General features: G+C 35.8%; 1 pseudogene; it reads left to right on the forward strand.

The window, feature by feature from the left end:
* Nucleotides 1-1,215: 1,215 nt before the first annotated feature.
* LOC143530581 (galactomannan galactosyltransferase 1 pseudogene) lies at nucleotides 1,216-6,720 on the forward strand (annotated as a pseudogene).
* The last annotated feature ends 462 nt before the right edge of the window (nucleotides 6,721-7,182 follow it).

Consider the following 7,182-nt stretch of genomic DNA (forward strand, 5'->3'; position numbering starts at 1 on the left):
AGTTCGAAAACACTTAACTTGTTTATCAAATTGTGTGTTGAGAAGATTTATATAACATAAGATGTGATGGAAAACTTCATCCTTAGATTTGAGTAAATACACCCAGACAGCTCTAGAATAATCATCCACCACGGTTAAGAAATATTTAAACCCATCCCTACTTTTTATTTTGAAGGGTCCCCATAGGTCAAGATGAACAATATCTCCCACATCTTGGGATTTGTGTTTACTTAATGGAAATGATTCTCTAGTTTGTTTCGCCCTATGACATATCTCGCAAGGCAAATCCAAGTTATTTTCTTTTAGTTTAAGATCGGGTTTTAGAACTGTTAGAACATGATGAGATGGATGACCAAGTCTAGAGTGCCACAATTTTGTTTCATTATTGAAAGGGCTAACAACATTATCACACGTAAACACACCTGGAGAAGAATCTCCAAAGTAATACAGGCCATTCACCTGTTTACCAGTCAGAAGTGTCATCGTACGAGTTAGGTCCTGAATCAAACATTCATACTCATTAAACCAACAACCAAGTTTATTATCTTTTGCAAGCTTATACGTAGAGAGCAAATTAACACAATATTCAGGAACGACAAGCACATCAACAAGAACAACTTTGTTACCAATTTTTAATTTTCCAATTGATGTGATCTTAGAACTAGTTCCGTTGGGATGTCCAACGGTCATGTTATAATTAGACACATCAACAATATCAAACATATTTTTAGCAGAGAGAACCATATGTTGGTTAGCTCCTGAGTCGATTACCCAACCCTGATTGCTACCCATGTTTGAAATGGTCATAGACGAAAAAGGTTTAAAGTTGTAGTTTGATGATAGATTAATGCTACAATTTGCATGAAACTTACCTGCCATAATGGAGGTGTTTTGATCAAGAGACAGAGAGCCGTCTAGGAACGACAAAAGTTTTGAGTACTGATCAGCAGTTAGTTGACAAGGTACTTCAGCAGTTTTAGGTTGTTCAGAAACAACATTATTGGAATGAATACCCTTAGTCTTTCCCTTATAGTTTGCAGGATACCCTACAAGCTCATAACACCTGTCTACCACATGACCAATTTTGTTACAGCGGGTGCATTTGGAAGGGTTGCCTTTATAAGATTTCTTATTATTAATGGTTTTTGAAGCAAAGGCAGCGGGCTGATTTTTGTTGGATGTGTCAACCCCCTGTGTGACTCTTCACCGGAAATTATGGCAAAGGCAGATTTTACTGAGGGTAACGGTTCCTTTGTTAGGATGGAGGTCCTCACAGGTTGGTAAACATCATCCAATCCCATCAAAAATTGCATTAGCCTTATGTTTTGATTGAATTTATTTGTTACATCAGCAGCATTACATGTACATTTAGGCAGTTCAGATTAAGAGTCAAACTGCCTCCACATAGATGTAAGTTTGTGATAGTAATCAGAAATAGGGTTTCCATTTTGTTTAAACATAGAAATCTTTTGATGAAGATCAAAAATAATGGAACCATCGATTTTAGAATATGTTTCTTTTAATTCATCCCATACATCTGAAGCATATTTAGAAAAAACTTGTCCCGCAAACAATTCTTCTGATATAGAATTAAGAATCCAAGAAAGAACAACGGCATTACATCTATCCCACTGTTTACCCAAAGTTTCATTTGTAGTGGACCTAACACAGGTTTTATCCACAAAACCAAATTTATTTTTTATGGTCAAAGCAAGTTTAAAGAGTTCACCCAAGCTTTGTAATTTTCAGTACCCTTTAGTTTAACACTCACAATGGTCAGGTTATTAGTATCAGAAGCATGCAGAAAAAGGGGATCACCAAAGTCCAGATTACTCATCATGTTGTTGTTATTATTATTACGCTGATTATCAGACATAAAAAAAAAACAAGATATAAAAAAACAGTCCACAACCAAGCACACACAAACAAAGGATCCCTTTAGTCAATTAGTTGACCAGCAAAGTAGCTAGTAAAAAAACAATAGTCAAGCACACAAAGAAACGAGTATAATAGCAGCGGAGAATAACAAGATAGTGCCACAGGTAACCACAACCCTAGGATGCCTAATGCACACAAAGACAATGCTAGAATTTCTTACTATGCTTAATGCAAAAAACAATAACAAGGGAAAGGGTTAGAACTTTTTCACAAAGGGTAATCCAAGCAAATTGCCTATATCCTTTGATTGGGGATATAGGTGTTGATGTAATTAGGATATTCAGTCCCAATTAGTGATCACTGAAAAAAAACAAGAAGCGGAGCAGCAGCAGTGTCGAGCCCGACACCAGAGAACAGAATCAATGAACCCTAATTTTAGGGTTTCGGTGATATAATCCCAATTACAGCCAAATCGCCAAATAACCCCAGTTTGCGTATTCAATCCACCAGGACAAATTGTTGGTAATCAGACCCGATAAATTTTTTTTTTTGTTTTGAAACGATCCAGCAAAGAAAAAATAACAGACCAATTGGCGGTCTAAGAGGAATCAAAGAGAGCTGGATGTAGAACCCTAGGCTCTTGATACCATGTAAAATTCCTCAAGTTGCATAATCAAATAGAGACAAAAAGCTTGTATAACCAGAATTTATTCAAAGGGTTTACAAATAACAATCAAACATACCAGAGTAATAATAATCTCTAGTAATCACAGATTGGAAAAGAAACAAAAGTAACCCAAATGATTCTGGAGACAATGTCTCAGTAGAATGCTTCAATAGAGTGAATGATTTTTGTGAGGAAGAAGATCGTATGTCTTGTTCTTTGAAGGAGATTATGGTTCCTTTTATAAATGGAGTAGGAGGTAAGTACATAAATGGTCCATCAAGATCCCAAGAAATAAGCAACGGTTCCAACTTTACTTTTATAACACAATCACCTTTTACTTCTTTCTTTATATACACCTCACAAAATAAAAACCATAAAAAAGAAATTAGAAAAATAAATAAACAAAGGGAATTAGAAGTGATTATTTTAACATATTTTTATATACTAAAGACAGGGCTTTTAGTTGAATCTTTACTGTGTATTGCGCTTCAGTCAACTTTATGGCCTTTAGTTTGTGTTACAATCTACTATCTTAATGCTGTTTTAGTTTTATCTTAATATGCTTTTGTTTATGTATTTCTTTATTTGTTATTTTCAGAAAGTAACGATAAAGGGATCATTGAAGATTGAAAATAGTTAGCATCTTAAAGGTTTTGCTCCAACTCTTCGAACCCACCAGGTATATATTTAGACAACAAATACATTTAGTGAAGAGAAGAAACATTCCAGGGATCCATTAGCCACTGATATATAAAATATAGTTTTTTTGAGTAAATTTTATAATTTGACTAAAAAAGAGTCAAATGAGTAAATTCTTTATCTTTGGCCAGTATGGGTTAAATAAGCTCTTAAATTTGCCTTGAATGGGTCAAACGGTTCAACTAAATAAATTCTTTATTTTCGGTTGCAAAGGTTTAAATGAGTAAAATGACCTAGAAACAGGTCAAACACTTTACATGAGTAAATTCTTTGATTTATGTTGAAACGGGTTTGGTCAGACGGCTCAAACGAGTAAGTTCTATAAATTGGTAAAACGAATAAATTTCTTAAAATAGGCTAAACAACTCAAACAAGTAAAATCTTTAATTTTGGCTAAAACTCTTCGCTTTGACTAACAAGTAAAATATTTACTTAGACTCAAACGGGTCAAATGGATCAAATGAGTAAATTCTTCGTTTTTGGCTTAAACAGGCGAAACGAGTAACACACTTCTGAAGATAATTAGCCAACAACATCTCCAAGAGTCATGCCACGTAATGTTAATTTTAGGGATGGCAAAAAAACCCAAACCCGATGGGGAAAACCGAAACCCGCCCCGAACGGGGCGGGTTCGGGGACACTTAATCGGGGACGGGTCCGGGTTCGGGTTTTCCCCGTTTAAGTTAATCGGGTTCGGGGCGGGTATGGTATAGCCTGTACCCGCCCCGTATACCCGCCCCGTATACCCGTTTAAAACCCGTTTAATTAAATATAATTTTTATATTTATATATAATATATTATTTATTATTTATTTTCCCAATAAGGCTGCCTAACCCATTTTCCCGTATACCCGTTTAAAACCAGTTTCCTACTTTCCCATTTGGCCATTTACCCTAACCCTAGAACAACCTCCGAGGCATATTGCCAAACTATTGAATATGATTGTGACGATGGTATTGAGGTAATACATATATATATGGTTTATCGTTTACATTTTAATATGGTTTAACATTGATTCTTATATAGTTTCCAATTAATATGTTAATGTTTGATTATCATAGCAATCCGGCGTGACAAGTGTTTGAATGGTTGAATGGGTGCGGTATGGACGTGTAAGAAGGATCAATCATGAAGTTAATTTCCGTTGTGATGGGAGAAATAAACATTTTTATGTATTAATAATGTCTTTTGTATGTGTAATGTGTTTGGATATTGAACTTTTTGTGTATTAATATTGTATTGTAATTTTGTATCATTTTCTTACAATCGGGTTTTAAACGGTGAACCCGACGGTTAAATGGGGATCCCCACGGGGAATTTAGCCCGTTTAAAAACCATTTATGCTAGACGGGTTCCCCGAATACCCGCGGTTTTCCCCGAATCCCCGATGGGGATTCCCCGTTTAGTCCCCGCGGGTTTTTAGACGGTTTTGGTAATGGGTTTTATAAACCGGGGCGGGTATGGGATTGGCATTCCCCGCCCCGAAACCGCCCCGTTGCCATCCCTAGTTAATTTGTAAAAAAAAAAATGACAACACTCTAAAGACACATTATGGTCAAAATTTTAATCGCAGGTAATCACTTGGAGCTAACAGTCAGTCATATGGTACGTTTGTCGTCTCCCACACGTGAATGGTTTGAGATTTGGGATTTTCTTAGTGATCAATTTAAGATTATGCCAAGGACAACTTAGTGATAATCAACAAACCCTAAAAATAGGAACAATATGTAGATTTATTTGAATTTTATATACTTTCTATGATTTAACTGAATGTGTAATACCATTACATTAATTGTTTTCGTGATATTGAACAAAGTAACATAATATATTATAGTACAACCCCCCCCCCCCCCCTTTTGCCGGGGGGTGGGGGTGTTAAAATTCTATTTTGCGTATAATTTTGCAGGGTATTTCACAAACCGCCCATTCTCAAGTAAAAATTTTCGGAATTTTTTTATTTCCATAGACATTCTTGGTGAGAAAGTCAACGGACATTATGAGGATTTTTCATTCCTAATATGTTTCTTGTACGCTTCGATTTTTTTTTAAGATTAAGTTTTAAGTTCTATATTTAGATAAATCCAACTCTAATTGCTACCGAATAAATCGCTAGACCAAACAATTAAAAGGCAAAGTGGAGGATTCTGAAAACTCCAATTATAAGTTTTCTGTTACAAGTGTTGATGGTCACAATGACACAAACTGGATCTGCCAATCGGAAACTTTCTATAATCTTTCGTTTCTTCATCATTACGACTTTATTTCTTTCATTTATCTTTATCTTCAAATCTTCCAACTAAATCTTATCTATTTCACAATCCCAATCCACTAGCATATGCAACTGCAATGACAAGAACTGCAAATCCGATACACCTGTTTCGACATTCTATGATGATCCGAATTTCGGATACACCATTGATAAGCCCATCAAGAATTGGGATAAAAAGAGACGACACTGGTTAAAACTTCATCCTTCTTTTTCCAGATCAAACAATCAGATCTTTCTGGTGACAGGATCACAATCAAAACCCTGCAAGAACCCTAAAGGCGATCACTTTCTACTTCGCTTTTACAAGAACAAAGCAGATTATTGTCGAATTCATGGGTACGATATCTTCTACAACAATGTGTTGTTGGACCCCAAAATGAACAACTGTTGGGCCAAGTTATCAGCCGTTAGAGCTGCGATGGTTGCACACCCGGAGGCTGAGTGGATTTGGTGGATGGACGAGGATGCCGTGTTTACAGATATGGATTTTAAAGTCCCGTTAGAGCGGTATGACGATCGAAATTTTGTTGTGCATGGATGGCGCAGAGAGGTTTATGAGCAGAATAACTGGCTTGGTTTGAATGCAGGCTCATTTTTGATCAGGAATTGCCAATGGTCATTGGATTTTTTGGAAAATGGGCAGACATGGGGCCGCAGTCAAAAAATCGGGACAAATGGAGTAAAATGTTATTGGATGTGTATAATCATGGAGCCGATGATCAAACCGCACTTGCGTATTTGCTACTAAAAGAATATGTAGATAAATCTAACAAAGCATATATTGAAGAAGAGTATTTTCTTGAAGGATATTGGGTTATTATTGCGGATACTTTAAGAAACATTACAGAAAAATACAAGAACATAGAGAAGGAGAATAAGTTGTTAAGAAGGCGCCATGCGGAGTTGGTTAGCGAGAGATATGCAGAACTCTGGGAACCCTATTTGAAAGATACCGGTTACGGTTATGGAAGCCGGAGGCGACCATTTGTGACTCATTTTGCAGGTTGTCAACCATGTAGTGGAGATCATAACCCCTCGTTCTCAAGGCAAATCTGTTGGAAGGCCATGGAGAAAGCTTTGAACTATGCTGACAATCAAGTGCTCCGTAATTATGGTTTCACACGCCTTGATTTGTCGGATTCATATATGGTTTCGCCATTGCGGTTTAAGTGGCCGAATAAGCGTTTTCAACGTTTGCCTCGTTAGAATGTTAGTGAGATATTTCTACTGTTCTAGTGTCGTATAGTTAAGTTTTGTAGTAACGTATATTATTAAGTCATCAATTTGAAATATAGTTGCTGAGTGTTTCTTATTAAGCACGCCCTGATTCATTTTGATTTCCCATCGTTAAATTATATTGTTTCTTGTATTAAAATAAACTGATTTGTTACTTTAAAATCACTCAAATTTTATTAGCTGTTCCGGATCTCGTGATTTTTTATGAAGCAGCTAACTTAACAAAGTTAACTCAATTAGATGGTATCATGGAACATACACGTATGATTACCTAATTATTTTACAGTTCTTTTTTTTTTAATTTCACTTGTAGTAGAAGGTTATAGTAAAAAGAAAAAATTATCCGAATAATACCAAGTTTCAAAATCATTGATAATTTGAGGTTAATCATGGACCTAGTTCATAATTTCATGTATTCTATTCATCCAAAAG

This window comes from Bidens hawaiensis, unplaced genomic scaffold, assembly GCF_021521415.1.
Source record: "Bidens hawaiensis isolate Kalapana, Puna unplaced genomic scaffold, B.hawaiensis_p1.1 tig00000657_1, whole genome shotgun sequence".
In the NCBI taxonomy this organism is placed as follows: domain Eukaryota; kingdom Viridiplantae; phylum Streptophyta; class Magnoliopsida; order Asterales; family Asteraceae; genus Bidens; species Bidens hawaiensis.